This window comes from Salvelinus namaycush, chromosome 9 (assembly GCF_016432855.1).
Source record: "Salvelinus namaycush isolate Seneca chromosome 9, SaNama_1.0, whole genome shotgun sequence".
NCBI classification, from domain to species: domain Eukaryota; kingdom Metazoa; phylum Chordata; class Actinopteri; order Salmoniformes; family Salmonidae; genus Salvelinus; species Salvelinus namaycush.
In genome coordinates, this window is record NC_052315.1 from 43,141,570 (window position 1) to 43,158,130 (window position 16,561).

The 16,561-nt window shown below is 41.5% G+C and overlaps 1 protein-coding gene across 1 annotated transcript in view; it reads left to right on the forward strand.

Annotated features, from left to right (window-relative positions):
• Nucleotides 1-16,561, forward strand: part of tmtc2b (transmembrane O-mannosyltransferase targeting cadherins 2b) — a 176,895-nt gene that overhangs the window by 78,201 nt on the left and 82,133 nt on the right. The gene's annotated exons all lie outside the window — the stretch shown is intronic.

Consider the following 16,561-nt stretch of genomic DNA (forward strand, 5'->3'; position numbering starts at 1 on the left):
GTGTTTGTGTAACACTTAGGGCCTGTCAAACGATTAAATAATTGTATTGAGTTAATCACATGGTTTTCTGTGCGATTAATTTGATTAATTGAAACAAATATATATTGTTTAAATTTTACCATAATTAAAGATGTTTCAATTTAAAAGAACATCACATTTGGGCTGTAGGTATAATATATTTTGGTTATGGGGGTAATGTCACGCCCTGACCTTAGTATTCTTTGTTTTCTTTATTATTGTTGGTTAGGTCAGGGTGTGACAAGGGTGATATATGTTTTTTGTCCTGTCTAGGGTTCTTGTATGTTTATGGGGTTGTTACTAGTCTAGGTGTTTTGTTATGTCTATGGTTACCTAGATTGGTTCTCAATTAGAGGCAGCTGTTTATCGTCGTCTCTGATTGGGAACCATATTTAGGCAGCCATATTCCTTGAGTATTTCATGGGTGATTGTCTATGGTTAGTTGCCTGTGTCAGCACTATTATTATATACCGTCACGTTCATTTTGTTGTTTTTGTATAGTTCGTTCGGTGTTCTTTCTTCATTAAAGAAGATGTACTCAAATCACGCTGCGCTTTGGTCTCATCACTATAACGAACGTGACAGGTAAACACTAAATAAATAACAACAGATCAGCCAGGTCTGAGATCATGTAAAATATCATACAGCTATTAGATTTAGCCTGGGTTACTTATCCATGTTCTTCAACTAGATCACAAGCTGCTACTACTAGAATTGGGATAATTTGCTTTAATCTTTTAACCTGTTAACTACAACAAAAACAGTAGCTAAATTGAATGGATGTCCTGTTCCGATTTAAAATCATTGTGGGAAATTATTTTAAACAAGAGGCATTCATCCATGGCATTGTAAACATTCTCGTTTGGTTAGCTAGCTAGCTAACGTTAGCATTTGCTAGCGACTTCTGTGCACAACTGTGCATAACTAGACGGCTAGCTTTATTGTTGCTCAAAGCTGTTAATAGTGGCCTGCTAATAGTGTGACAGGCCTGGCATTGCCGGGAGAACGCAGTGCTAGGAGGGCTACAGGAGAGGATACTTCATATCTGACAGCTTCTAAATATTTGATTAGAAACTCAACACACAAACACACCTCCCCTGCCAATACAGGCCGATCTACTTGCACAATGCTGTCAGGGATGGGCCAGAGCCTATGGATTATCTTATGCTTTGCCATGGTGTTGATGAATTGTCTAGGAAAACACCTGTGCGCCATATTCTATGCATATGACAAGTAGAAGCTCAAAGCAGGAGCTGTTACAGAAGTCAGATCTTCAGTATGAAACGCACAGAGAATCTCACTGCCGACAGATACTTATCACAGTGGTAGGTCGTTCTACCTGCTTACTGTATGCCGACCCGGTAGTGATGGACATGCCGTTTCTACTTGTAAATTCGTAATGCTTGGCCAACAACTTGACTTTGAGCGAATCAGAGAGCACGAACCAACACTTGGGGGAGCCAATAGGGGTGACAACAAAAAGGAAAAAAAGAGGGCATTTTCTCTGTACATTAAATGTCATGAGCCAGTCACACTTCATATGCAATGTAGGCTTTGGGATGGTAGATAGCTAAGTGCACAGACGCATTGCACACCACATTAAATACTTCCTCCAAGCTAGCTAACCACTGTCGCTAGTATTGACATTATAATTAAATCACAATGGATTTGTTTCCATGAAACAGCTGCCTGTGTTAGCTGCCGAGTTAGTGCAGTGTAGCTAGCTATGTTGTGATATCTAGCGAATACGAGAATGTTAACTAGCTAGCTAAACATTTCGCTATGGGCTGGCACTGGCAGTATGGGATCATGGCGATTGAATTAAATTGTTTCTTCGTCATCTTGCTAGGTAGTTATCTACCTGTGGTCATCTGGCTAGTATCAACAAGGGCTTTCTACAAAATACAACATTGGAATATAGACCATAGGCAACACACATGGAAATGCATTGCAAAACAACGTTACTGCCGCCTTCTGGTGTGGAGTATTTTAACCAGGCCAAGTGGCTGACGACTTCAAGGTCAAATCAAACTTTATTTGTCTCATGCGCCGAATACAACAAGTGTTGTAAACACAAAAAGAGATTGACTGCTGACACTGTTCAGAGGAAACATTTGACTATCATACCGGTGTGTCTGAGCTATTAATTTAAGCCAGTTTGCTACAGCAGGAAATAATTCTGCAGCAACAGGACATGTGAATGATAGATTATAATTGTTGTGTATACAATTAAACTTCAGAAGCCTTTTTAACTAAGAGCCTATATCTGTAGCTGCTGAGACTGAGAGCACACAGCACAGCCGAGTACGTTTTGTGCTGCTCTTAAAAGGGTCAGTGCGGAAACGTTAACTTTTGGTTGAAGAAATGGAGATGAGATGAAATGTGTGAACTTTTTTTTAGGGCATTACAAATCTCAAACGTTAACTGTAAATAACGCGTTTGACAGCCCTAATAATATTACAGGGAGAGAAAAATAAACCAAGTAAAGCCTTTATACCTACACAAATCAAAGATAAACAGGAATGAGAATCTAGCCTAGTCTTACATTTTCCTTGTTTCTTTTTGAGCACAAAGCCATCATCAAGTAGCCTTTTCTTCTACTGCGCCCTGTCACAAATGCTTACCGTCTGCTGTCGAATCAATGTGACTTCCACAAGTCTCTGCACATCAGGCCAAATTGAACAGGACATGTGCACAAATGTGACAAAAGGGATCCAAGAAGTGCCGATGGCACTCCAGGATGCTGACTCATACAGGCAATGTACGAAGCCCATTTCTGCGAGGGGGAGAGTTGGTGGGGGCGGAGGAGAGGGAATAACAGAGACAAAAAATAGAGAAAGAGAGAGAAAGGAAGAAAATCTAGCCATTCTGTTTTAGTGCTCATCATAGTGTGAAAAAGTGAGCGAGGCCCCTAGCTGTCTTCGTCTCCACACGGGCCTCTCTCATGATTTAAGCCTTAACAGAGCCTTGGTGTCCTCTGGAGTATGGCCCATACATTGACTGAGGCAGACAGGCCTGCTAATAGTGTGACAGGCCTGGCATTGCCGGGAGAACGCAGTGCTAGGAGGGCTACAGGAGAGGATACTTCATATCTGACAGCTTCTAAATATTTGATTAGAAACTCAACACACAAACACACCTCCCCTGCCAATACAGGCCGATCTACTTGCACAATGCTGTCAGGGATGGGCCAGAGCCTATGGATTATCTTATGCTTTGCCATGGTGTTGATGAATTGTCTAGGAAAACACCTGTGCGCCATATTCTATGCATATGACAAGTAGATCCCATTTACTGTCAAATCAGTTGAATACATCAGAGGCTTGTGACGGATGTTTTGTCTGCAGTGCCATCTTTGAATTGGCCATGATGGAGTCATGGGGTCTACCTGCACCTGCTCAACACTTAACATAATTTACTCTGAGGGAGGAAAAGGAAGGAAACGTCTGTATTTAGATCAACATAGGACAGCAAACATTGTGAGGCTGTGTTCTCTCCCTGTGCTGTTTCAGATGAAATAAGGAATAAAGGATAGAATGCTTTAGAAATAAGTTGGGCTTTTTGGTGTGAATTTCTAGTGCAGTATCACAGACTCACTGCATATCTTTGAACCCCAGCACAGAGGAAACAAGCAGGGGAAGTTGACAGATCACTCCCATCACTTGAGTGTCGTTAAGGCTGGCAGGTCTCATGTGTTTACAGTATGTACGGTTACAGTATGTACGGTTACTGTATGTCTTTTTCTGCGATAACGACGCCAAGTCATCTGAATGAATGTTGAAACCTGATTTCAGATGTCTACTTTGTTAGTATGAATGGGAAAGGCCACTGTCATTAGGCCAATGTCCGCCTTACGAACCTATCAGCCTGTGTATGTGTAAAGATCTGGAATGGACACAACAGAAATAAATATACTTTTTCACAGTCTGGCCCAGAGATATATCAGGTGATGACAGTTGAGCCGTTAAGCTTTGTGATGAAGAACTTCCCATCGTTAAGTGTGAGAACAGGCCGTTGTGGAGGAATACAACTAGGGTTGCAAAGGGTCGGAAACTTTCCGATAAATTTACAGCATTTTTCCGGAAATTTTCCATGGGAAGTTAAGCCCGGGAATTTTGGGAACTTTGCTTAAATTCATGAAAAAAGTTGGCTTATAACAGTGAACCTTTTTTTGTGGGATACACATATGGCAATTCTAGGTCTTGTGGCTTATTTTGGTTAAACTATCACCAATTCAATGGAATTGCAACCCTCTGCATTTTCCATCACATGTGAGTGCACTCTTCCGTCACATGTACAGCTGATTCTCAAGATCTTGCACACTAATGAGATGCTATTGAGCCCACACTACTACACTGTCTGAGCCAAGGACTACATGCTTTCTGGTAAGTTTTGATTACGATACTGGGTGGGGTGAATATATTGTATATGACATACATGATTTTTTTGTTAACTAGTAAATAGTAGTCTACAGCAAAGTGTGTTTAAATCCTTTCTAACTTGTTAACAATTTCTGCGTGTTAGTTTTTGCTACCATGTGGGTTTTAGCTTGCTTGAGACTGCTATCTAAGGAGTGTTAATTCACCTGTTTCCATACATGTTTCATTTTTTTTTTTATCTTACAAAGGAGTTGTTTAATCTAACTGCTTAACTATTTATCTGTACATGGAATTGTATTTTTTTTTAAATTAAAAATGGATTCTAATCTTTACAGGAAAATGCCACGGGCATTATCTGATGTGTGAAGACATTTCACTGCAGTAAATGTATAAGGAAAAGCTGTGTACATTTGCAAATACTGTGCCAAATAATATATGAAGAATGCAACAAAGATGCAGAATCATCTGGCCAAGTGCATAAAGTTCCCTCATCGCTCACAACAAGCAACCTCTGACAAAAGTCCCGCTACTTCTATTCGAGGTGAAAATGATGAATCAGACACCTTATCGATAGCAACAGCTCATGGTCCTCCTGGAATCAGAAGTTCTTTTGACTCAATGGAGGAACGTAGTCAGAGAAATGCTGATGAATGTCTTGCTCGAGCTGTGTATGCAACTGGTTCACCTCTGATGCCCACAGGCAATGTGTATTGGAAGATATTTCTGAATGTTCTTCGCCCAACATACACCCCTCCAACCAGAAATGCTTTATCTACTCATTTGCTGGATGCAGAGTTCAACAGAGTTCAAGTGAAGGTCAAGCAAATCATAGAGAAAGCAGACTGTATTGCAATCATCTCTGATGGGTGGTCGAATGTTCGTGGGCAATAAATAATTAACTACATCATCTCCACCCCCCACCAGTATTCTACAAGAGCACAGACACAAGGGACAGAAACACCGGTCTCTACATTGCAGATGAGCTGAAGGCGGTCATTAATAACCTTGGACCACAGAAGTTATTTGCACTGGTGACAGACAATGCTGCGAACATGAACGCTGCTTGGTCTAAAGTTGAGTAGTCCTACCTTCACATCACACTCATTGGCTGTGCTGCTCATGCATTGAATCTGCTCCTCAAGGACATCATGGCACTGAAAACAATGGATACACTCTACAAGAGAGCCAAAGAAATGGTTAGGTATGTGAAGGGTCATCAAGTTATAGCAGCAATCTACCTCACCAAGCAAAGTGAGAAGAATAAGAGCACCACGTTGAAGCTGCCCAGCAACACCCATTGTGGTGGTGTTGTCATCATGTTTGACAGTCTCCTGGAGGGGAAGGAGTCTCTCCAAGAAATGACCATATCACAGTCTGCAGTTATGGACAGTTCCATCAAGAGGATCCTCCTGGATGATTTTGGAAGAGAGTGGTAAGCAGCCTGAAACCTATAGCAGTACCCATTGCACGGATTGAGAGAGACAATGCCATCCTATCTGATGTTCAGACTCTGCTTGCAGATGTAAGAGAAGGAATCCGTACTGCCCTGCCCACTTCACTGTTGCTCCAAGCAGAGGAAACTGCAGTTCTGAAATACATCAACAAGCATGAAGACTTCTGCCTGAAGCCCATACATGCCACAGCGTACATGTTGGACTCCAAGTATGCTGGCAAGAGCATCCTGTCTGGTGCAGAGATCAACAAGGTCTATGGTGTCATCACTACCGTGTCTCGCCACCTTGGCCTGGATGAGGGCAAGGTTCTTGGCAGTCTGGCAAAGTACACTTCCAAGCAAGGGCTTTGGAATGGAGATGCAATATGGCAGTCATGCCAACATCTCATCAGCCACCTGGTGGAAGGGATTTTGTGGATTTGAGGCTCTTTCCCCTGTTGCCTCCATCATCCTCCAAATCACGCCAACATCAGCCGTCTCAGAGCGCAATTGGTCCTTGTTTAGGAAAACACACACAAAAGCGCGCAACAGGTTGACCAATACAAGGGTTGAAAAATTGGTGGCCATCTGGGCAAATTTGAGGCTTTTTGAGCCTGACAAAGAGCCATCCTCAACAAGGTTGGAAAGTGACAGTGAAGATGAGGCCTCAGAGTCTGATGTTCAAGAGGTGAACATTGAGTAGGTCCAGGGAGAAGACATGGAAGCCTGTGAGGAAGACAATCAAAGCTTTAGTTTCTAGACTATCATTTTACAGATGTAAGTTGAAAACGTTTTTGGGGATCATTCAATAGTCCCTTTCTTTTGTTGTTCAGTGAAATCATCCCATGTGAAGAGTCAACTCATTTAATTAAAGTTCAATTCATAACTAAATAGTTTTTTAAATTTCTATTGGAAAGATTTAATCATTTGCAATTATGTCTACTTATGATAAGGTAAAATGTTTATGTTTCCATATGATATGGTAAATATATCCAATGCAAAAAACATCTACATTTAAATGGTATTAATATGAATTTGCATATATTTCTGTGTAACACTTCTCGTGGGCTGAAGGAAGAGTGGACCAAGGTGCAGCGTGGTACGTGTTCATGATAATTTATTAAACCTGAACACTGAAACAAAATAGAACAAAACGAAACAGTTCTGTCTGGTGCAAACACAAAACAGAAAACTACCCACAAAACACAGGTGGGAAAGGCTACCTAAGTATGGTTCTCAATCAGAGACAACGATAGACAGCTGCCTCTGATTGAGAACCACACCCGGCCAAACACACAGAAATAGAAAACATAGAACACAAAACATAGAATGCCCACCCCAACTCACGCCCTGACCAAACCAAAATAGAGACATAAAAAGGTCAGGGCGTGACATTCTGTTAATTCCCATATATTCCCGTTAATTCCCATATATTCCCGTGGATTCCCACGGAAAGTTTCCACCTCTGAATATTCCCCAAAATGTGCAACCCTAGATACAACGTTTAGGAAGTGTGAGAACAGACCGTTGTGGAGGGCTACAACGTTTAGGAAGTGTGAGAACAGGCCGTTGTGGAGGGATACAACGTTTAGGAAGTGTGAGAACAGGCCGTTGTGGAGGGCTACAACGTTTAGGAAGTGTGAGAACAGGCCGTTGTGGAGGGATACAACGTTTAGGAAGTGTGAGAACAGGCCGTTGTGGAGGGCTACAACGTTTAGGAAGTGTGAGAACAGGCCGTTGTGGAGGGATACAACGTTTAGGAAGTGTGAGAACAGGCCGTTGTGGAGGGATACAATGTTTAGGAAGTGAGGCTTGGAGATTGGAGAGAAATAAGGTATTATTTAAGGTGTTAAAGCTCAGTCTGCCACTGTGTTTCACTGTTTAACATCTAACTATTACGGTGTCCATATTAGGACAGCCTCTGCCTCAAACAGATGAGACTGACACCAACTCCTTTTGAGGCTGAGGCTGTCATAATATGGACACTGTAAATCACTCATTCTCTCTCGCCTCATCTCTAGATGACATGTTAACATGGTATTGTACATTTTCCTGTATACTCTCAGCTGAAGTAGGTTGACATTTCGAAAACGTTATCAGATCATGAAATGGGTTCCTTATCTGATTGTGGCTTTCAGTCAATTACATTAACGTTTTATATCCACTGCAACTCTCCCATTGTGTCATTATGTGTTCTCTGTGCGGTTTCGGTTTTTAAACAACTAATTGACCGATGTCTGTTCAGTTATTTTAATTCCATTTAGTTCGTTTTTTTCTCCTGTGAGCGCAATGCCCAGTTTCTCTAGAGATAAATCAGATCAAGCCCGAACTGTGCGATGTACAGTGGTTCTTTCTTTAAAAGTTTTGAGCTTATGCCGCGACCGTTTGAGACTCCGCCAGGCTAGATCATAGCTTTCACCTAGATTCACCTTTCATGTAGGACGATATATATCAAATTAATTAGGATGCATGTTTTTGCGCGATATTCCAAATGCTTGTATTGCAAGAATCAGTAAAAAAAAAAAAATGTTTTTCTGAGTATTTATGTCCACTTGTTCTCATGTTGTCTTTTTGGTCTCATCTCTTTCGCTCCTTCTGTGCTGTGTGCACCTTCCCATTTTCACACACACACAAAGCCCCTCCCCCCGTCACTCACAACAACAAAGATGAGAGATCACTTCTTCCTCTCTGACAAGCGGTTTCAACTCGCTATTTGCATTTGAGGTTTGGTCCAACAGTACCGGTCATGTCGACACTGAAATACATTGAGACATTATTTTACTGTAATAAAGGAGAAGTTAATCTTTCTAATGATTTTTATGTCTCAACTCCTCAAATTGCACACAGAGCAGACACCACTAAAACGGGAGGATCAATGAACATTGATTCTGGAAAATGAATGCTCAGTTTGTCACGCACAACATTGCGGTACCTCTAGCAGCATTTTGGCCAAATACTGTTATACTAGTTGTCTAGTCTGAGTTCTATAAATGTGCAATAAGCATAAAACACAATTATGTAAGGAATTGGCAACTCGTTTTCTCATTCTGGGAAATAAGGTAGACCACTCGATTTCAACATCTGAACAAAGTGGACAAGCTGACATGCTGTTCAAACAGTTGGAGCTGGACATACGGGTGTGTTCATAACAATTCAACTGTTCTACCTTGTAAGCTAGAAACTTTCAAATGAAATATAAAGATTAGCTGGCTACTCACTAGCACGTGGGCTTGCGTTTGAGAGATTGTCCATGAGACCTGTGTTCATTTTCTATAATACCTGCTACAAGAAGTTAGTCATTATTAGTGAATGTGCATTATGCATGGTTCTGGTTAAACTTGTAACAAAAAGGGAATTTTCACAGATAGACTTGAAAGCCAGAACAGTGATTTTTGCAATAAACCAGGTTAAACTATTTTGTTAAAATAATAAAATGATGGTTGTGGAAGGCTTATATTTAGCCTAGGTATAACTTCACAAGCCCTGAATTCATTAGATTATTGCTGACTGTTTGAAATGCAGTGTATTTAACCGAGTGGCACAGCGGTCTAAGGCACTGCATCTCAGTGCTAGAGGTGTCACTACAGACACCCTGGTTCAAATCCAGGCTGTATCACAAGTGGCTGTGATTGGGAGTCCCATAGGGCGGCGCACAATTGGCCCATCGTCGTCCGGGTTTGGCTGGTGTAGGCCATCATTGTAAATAAGAATTTGTTCTTAACTGGCTTGTCTAGTTAAATGTAAAAAATAAAAAATAACATTTAAATGTACAACAAAGCTTATTTCTTCTAGATATACACTATATTGTGAATCGACCATAGATTTTTTTTAGACCATATTGCCCAGCCCTACTTTCATGTCTACTGTGGTATCTATGGCATGGATATTTTGGAATGTGATCTCTGTGCATAACTTTTTGGTGAGTAGCTAAGCCAAAGGTTTAAATAAGATTTATACTAACTGCTAAAAAAATATCCCTTGATTTCAGTGTGTATTTATTGTGCCACTAATAGAGGATGACCAGGCTATAACCGGTGTCCATTTGTTACAACATGGAATGACACATGGGAATAATCTCAGCTGCTCGAGGCCAGCATTGTGTGTATGTGCGAGTGCATGTGTGTGTGTCTCCAGTCATTTCCTCTGAGTCAATGGAACCTGGACAAAACTAGAACCTGGACCTTTTCCAGCCATGGCCTGCCAGCCAAACTCAAATGCCTGCAGCAGAGGTGCTATTGGCACACTATGTACTGTATAGTGCGGATTCTACACATTCAGCGCTGACATTCAGTCCCCGCTCTCCATCAGCTCTGTATACTCTGAAAAGCCGGACTGACCAGTCAGCAGGTTTCATTTGTTGCCATTTCTGTCTTGCTAAATCATTGTCCACTCTAGTCTATGCCAGTGGCTGGCCACTGGACAACTTTTCTATCTGTGGTTTCTTCTTGACAGATTCATAATACAGCCTTTTCTGTCTATAAAACCAGCCAAAGAAACTGCCAACACATTGCTATTACTAGTGGGTGATGAGGAGAGAGAGAGACAGAGAGAAATAAATAAATATTTTTTAAGAAATAAGAGAAGTGACTTTTAAAGAGAGAATGTGCGTGACTAATGTGAATGGCTCGCTCTCTCTGTGTAGCCCAGTTTTAGCTGGCCCACCCTCCAAGAACACAAACCACTGGTGTACCAGGCCCTCGTCCACACAGTAATCAGCCATGTGAAAATCCCTACATATTTCATCACGTTTTATTGGAGCGTTGTTGTTGTTGCACTCCTTCCATTCCACAGGTATGAGTCTTGGCACCTCCGAAAACACCGCTTTATTTGAGCCTAATTTCTTGGAGCTGCTATTCACATGCTAATGTGTTTTGTCTCTGCCAGCATTAAGTGGCTGCTGTCCATGTCTTTTTACACCTTGGACGGCTTGCCGCTGATTGGTCAGTTATGGAGCCCTGTCACACAGATGCAGTGGAGAAAAGCATGTTATTGAACTGAAGGCGGAGAGGTCCATCACTCTTAATTTAGCATGTGCTATTTCCTGGGAAATGACATGATTTTTTCCCAGACCATTTTTGTATGCAAGCTACTGTTAGCACTGAGAATACATGAATATAATTTGTTTTTTCTATGCTTTTCTTCGAAAGAAGGACAGAATATTATTTTACCCTCTTTTCAGTGAGGTCACATCAAATGTGTCGCTGCTGTCAACCTGAGACGGCCACCATTTGGATTTGTGTTTAGGCATGCTAAAAGAAAATTCCTTAATATTTAAAATGTCATTGGTTTCAATGATTGTTAGACACATTGCAGGCATGTGGATTTTAGATACTGTAGATATGCTAAAGCAGCAGTTTGAGCGCAAGACTGATGATAAACATAAATCATTGATATGCTTAGTATTGTGTTCCATTTTCTTTATATATAATGTGCTTGTTGGAATGATAGATTTCATCTCGTCAGCATGAAATATCATCAGCATCAAATATGCTGGTGTTCAGTATTTCCCTTTCCTGACATAGTCAAGCAACAAAGAGGTGTGTGAGAGGCAATTGTGTGTGTGTGTGTGTGTGCATTGAAAAAAGAAAGAGAGGATGAGAGTAAGTGAATGAGCACATGTTGGGTTAACAGAGAGAGAGAGAGAGAGGCTGGAGGCTGGGTCTCTGAGCTCTTGGCAGCCTCTCCTTCCTAGTTCTCTGGGGAGAGTTTTATTGAGAGACCTGGTAGAACTCTTGGATGCTCTTGGTTGCTGCTTACCCCCTTTATAATTTTTTTAAAAACACACTGTGTTCCTCCAGCCAGTCACCCGTCACTACAATTAAACAGCTGTTTTTAATTACCATACAAACTTAGACATCTTGTACATCTAGTACACTCTTGGAAAAAAGGGTTCTAAAAGGGATCTAAAAGGGTTCTTCGGCTGTCCCCATAGGAGAACCCTTTTTGGTTCCATGTAGAACCCTTTTTGGTTCCAGGTATAACCCTTTTAGGTTCCATGTAGAACCCTCTGTAGAAAGGGTTCTACATGGAACCCAAAAGGGTTATACCTGGAACCAAAAAGGATTATTCTCCTATGGGGACAGCCGAAGAACCCTTAAAGGTTCTAGATACCACTTTTTTTTCTAAGAGTCAACGTCTTTTTGACAAACAAACAAACTATGATATATCCTGCCACAAACATTAGCACTGTCCCGTTTGCTCTAGCTAGCTATAGTTACACTGGTACATGTGTATTGGAGTCTGGCCTAATGTTTACACTAGGGATATCACATTCTGCACTATTTTCAACAGGTCAGGATTAGACTCTATTCCAATCCTAGACTACAGCCAAGACATGTAGTCAATAGGGATGGGAATCATTTTCTACACTGTCAGAGTGTGTTTATTCAAGTCCCCCTTTATAACGTGGATATTCATCATGTAGTGTTGTAGCATTTATGGAAGCATAGCATGCTAGCCTGTATTAAGCCTACTAAATATAACATGGCTGGCAGCGCTTACGTTTGTAGTGTAACTGATTTATCTTTGTGGAAAAAAAAGTTTTATTAGCTATTGTTATACGTGGAACTGGTTCATAGGCTCATTTTCGATAACAGATACTGAAGTAAGATACAATTAGTACACCTAGCTTGGCCAACGTTAGCATTGCTTTTCAATATGAGCTCAGAATGTTTCTTCATTAGCAATATGCAGTAAAAAGTATTTCCTGAGGACTTGGCGTATGCAATGTTTTTCCATCAAGCAAATTGCTTTGTTTGTTGGCTATTAAAGTAAATGTTTGTGTGACAAAGAGTTTTGTCTACTCGGGAGCTTTAAAAATGAGAAAAGAGAGAAGAGAACTAAATGTCTACCCCGTGATTTTGGGTTAACATTTTATGATGACTGAAATTAAAATAGTTCCCTTTTGATGTGCAGTTTAGATTTTGTATAAAGGGAGTGAAGGCCCATAGTTCCTCTGTTTGTGACTGTGGACAGTTGTGCCCACATAATAGTACATTCTGCCATAACAAACTCAAACAGGGGAGAAAACAAAGCAGCACTTGCATCATGTTTGCTTCAATTTGCATGCCACCCCAACAGATCCACAGACGACGCAATCTCAATTGCACTCCACACTGCTTTCTCCCACCTAGAAAAGAGGAATACTTACAGTATGTGAGGATGCTGTTCATTTACTACAGCTCAGCATTCAACACCATAGTGCCCTCCAAGTTCGGGACCCTGGGATTGAAAACCTCCCACTGCATCTAGATTCTCGATTTCTTGACGGGCCGACCCCAGGTGGTAAGAGTAGGCCGCAACACCGCCATGCTGACCCTCAACACGGGGCCCCTCAGGGGTGTGTGCTTAGCCCCCTCCTGTACTCCCTGTGCTCCCACGACTATGTAGCCTCACACAACTCCATCATCAAGTTTGCTGATGGTAAGCCTGAGCACCAACTGCGATGAGTCAGCCTACATGGAGGAGGTCAGATACCTGGCAGTGTGTTGCCAGGACAACAATCTCTCCCTCAACATCAGCAAGACCAAGGCGCTGATTGTGGCCTACAGGGGCGGGTGCACACACCCCCATCCACATCGACGGGGCCGCAGTGGAGTGTCAAGAGCTTCAAGTTCCTCTGTGTCTACATCACTGAGGACTTAACATGGTCCGCTCACACCAGCACAGTCGTGAAGAAGGCTCGGTAGTGCCTCTTCTCCCTCATGAGGCTGAAATTATTATTCTTAGGAACCTTTACAGCTGCACCATCGAGAGCATCCTGACTGGTTGTATCACCGTCTGGTATGGCAACTGCACCGCCCTCGACCCGAAGGCCCTATAGAGGGTGGTGCAGATGGCCCAGCACATCACTTGGGATGAGCTCCCAGCCATCCATGACGTACATGCCAGGCGTTGTCTGAGAAAGGCACGAAAAATTGCCAAAGACTCCAGCCACCCGAGACATGGACTGCTCCGGCAGGTGTTACAGGTGCATCAAGACTCAGACTAACAGACTCCTATACAGCTTCTACTCCGTGGACATAAGACTGTTAAAGTCCTAACAACTACTGCTCCCCCTCACACCTAGGCTGCTGCTAAAATTATTATTGACTAGATATATTACTACCGGTCACACTCCTGAACTATGTGGACTTTTTATGTTGGGAAAAATAAACTGGGGGTCGGTGATGTTGCTAAACTCATATGATCTCATGACCCCTTTTCCATACCATGCCTCCCATACTCAGCATTGTGAATACACAATGCTGAGACATGATACTTTACAACTGTCAGCTGGATAAAGAGGACTTATCCTGGCATGATGTCTTGACACCTCATGTGCCTAACATGTAAGGTTAGGTCATCCCCAAATTAGCCACCCACATCCACCCCTCCCCAAAGAGTCAAACTACAGTTGAAGGACATACTATATGGCTGTAGAGAACCTGAGAGCAATCTGCATAGGTCATTTATCCCTCTTCAACATGTATAAATCAACCATTACAGTGCCTTGCAAAAATATTCATCCTCCTTGGAATTTTCCCTATTTTGTTGCATAACAACCTGTAATTTAAATTGATTTTTATTTGGATTTCATGTAATGGACATACACAAAATAGTCCAAATTGGTGAAGTGAAGTGAAAAAATGTGTTGTTTCAAGAAATTCAAAATATAAATAAACAGGAAAGTGGTGCGTGCATATGTATTCACCCCCTTTGCTATGAAGCTCCTAAATAAGATCTGGTGCAACCAATTACCTTCAGAAGTCAAATAATTAGTGAAATAAAGTCCACCTGTGTGCAATCTAAGTGTCACATGATCTGTCACATGATCTCAGTACACAGTTGAAGTCGTAAGTTTACATACACTTATGTTGGAGTCTGTCACGTTCCTGACCTGTTTTCTGTTGTTTTTGTATGTGTTTAGTTGGTCAGGGCGTGAGTTGGGGTGGGCATTCTATGTTATGTGTTTCTATGTTTAGGTTCATTGGTAATTAGCCTTATATGGTTCTCAATCAGGGACAGGTGTTTGACGTTTCCTCTGATTGAGAACCATATAAAGGTAGGCTGTTCACACTATTTGTTTGTGGGTGATTGTCTTCCGTGTCTGTGTATGTCGCACCACACGGGACTGTTTCGTGCTCGTTCGTGTATGTAGTCTGTTCCTGTTCGTGCGTTCTTCGTGTTTATGTAAGTTCACATGTTCAGGTCTGTCTACGTTCGTTTTGTTGTTTTGTATTTTCCAAGTGTTGTTCGTCTTCGTCTTTAAATAAATCATTATGGATTCAACCTACGCTGCATTTTGGTCTGATCCCTACTCCTCCTCTTCAGACGAAGAGGAGGAGAGAAACCGTTACAGAGTTATTAAAACTCGTTTTTCAACCACTCCACAAATGTCTTGTTAACAAACTATAGTTTTGTCAAGTCGGTTAGGACATCTACTTTGTGTATGACACAAGTAATTTTTTCAACAATTGTTTACAGACATATTATTTCACTTATAATTCACTGTATCACAATTCCAGTGGGTCAGAAGTTTACATACACTAAGTTGACTGTGCCTTTAAACAGCTTGGAAAATTCCAGAAAATGATGTCATGGCTTTAGAAGCTTCTGATAGGCTGATTGACATAATTTGAGTCAATTGGAGGTGTACCTGTGGATGTATTTCAAGGCCTACCTTCAAACTCAGTGCCTCTTTGCTTGACATCATGGGAAAATCAAAGGAAATCAGCCAAGACCTCAGAAAAAAATTGTAGACCTTGTAGACCGGCTGGTTCATCCTTGGGAGAAATTTCCAAACGCCTAAAGGTACCACTATCATCTGTACAAACAATAGTACGCAAGTATTAACACCATGGGACCGCGTAGCCGTCATACCGCTCAGGAAGGAGACGCATTCTGTCTCCTAGAGATGAACGTACTTTGGTGCGGAAAGTGCAAATCAATCCCAGAACAACAGCAAAGGACCTTGTGAAGATGCTGGAGGAAACAGGTACAAAAGTAGCTATATCCACATTAAAACGAGTCCAGTATTGACATAACCTGAAAGGCCGCTCAGCAAGGAAGAAGCCACTTCCCCAAAACCTCCATATAAAAGCCTGACTATGGTTTGCAACAGCACATGGGGACAATGATCGTACTTTTTGGAGAAATGTCCTCTGGTCTGATGAAACAAAAATAGAACTGTTTGGCCACCCAAAACGTTTGACCCAAGTTAAACAATTTAAAGGCAATGCTACCAAATACTAATTGAGTGTATGTATGTAAACTTCTGACCCACTGGGAATGTGATGAAAGAAATAAAAGCTGAAATAAATCATTCTCTCTACTATTATTCTGACATTTCACATTCTTAAAATGAAGTAGTGATCCTAACTGACCTAAGACAAGGCTATTTTACTAGGATTAAATGTCAGGAATTGTGAAAAACTGAGTTTAAATGTACTTGGCTAAGGTGTATGTAAACTTCTGACTTCAACTGTATATACACCTGTTCTGAAAGGCCCCAGAGTCTGCATCACTGCTAAGCAAGGGGCACCACCAAGCAAGCGGCACCATGAAGACCAAGGAGTTCTCCAAACAGGTCAGGGACAAAGTTGTGGAGAAGTACAGATCAGGCTTGGGTTATAAAAAAATATCAGAAACTTTGAACATCCCACAGAGTACCATTAAATCCATTATTAAAAAATGGAAAGAATATGGCACCACAACAAACCTGCCAAGAGAGGGCCGCCCACCAAAACTCACA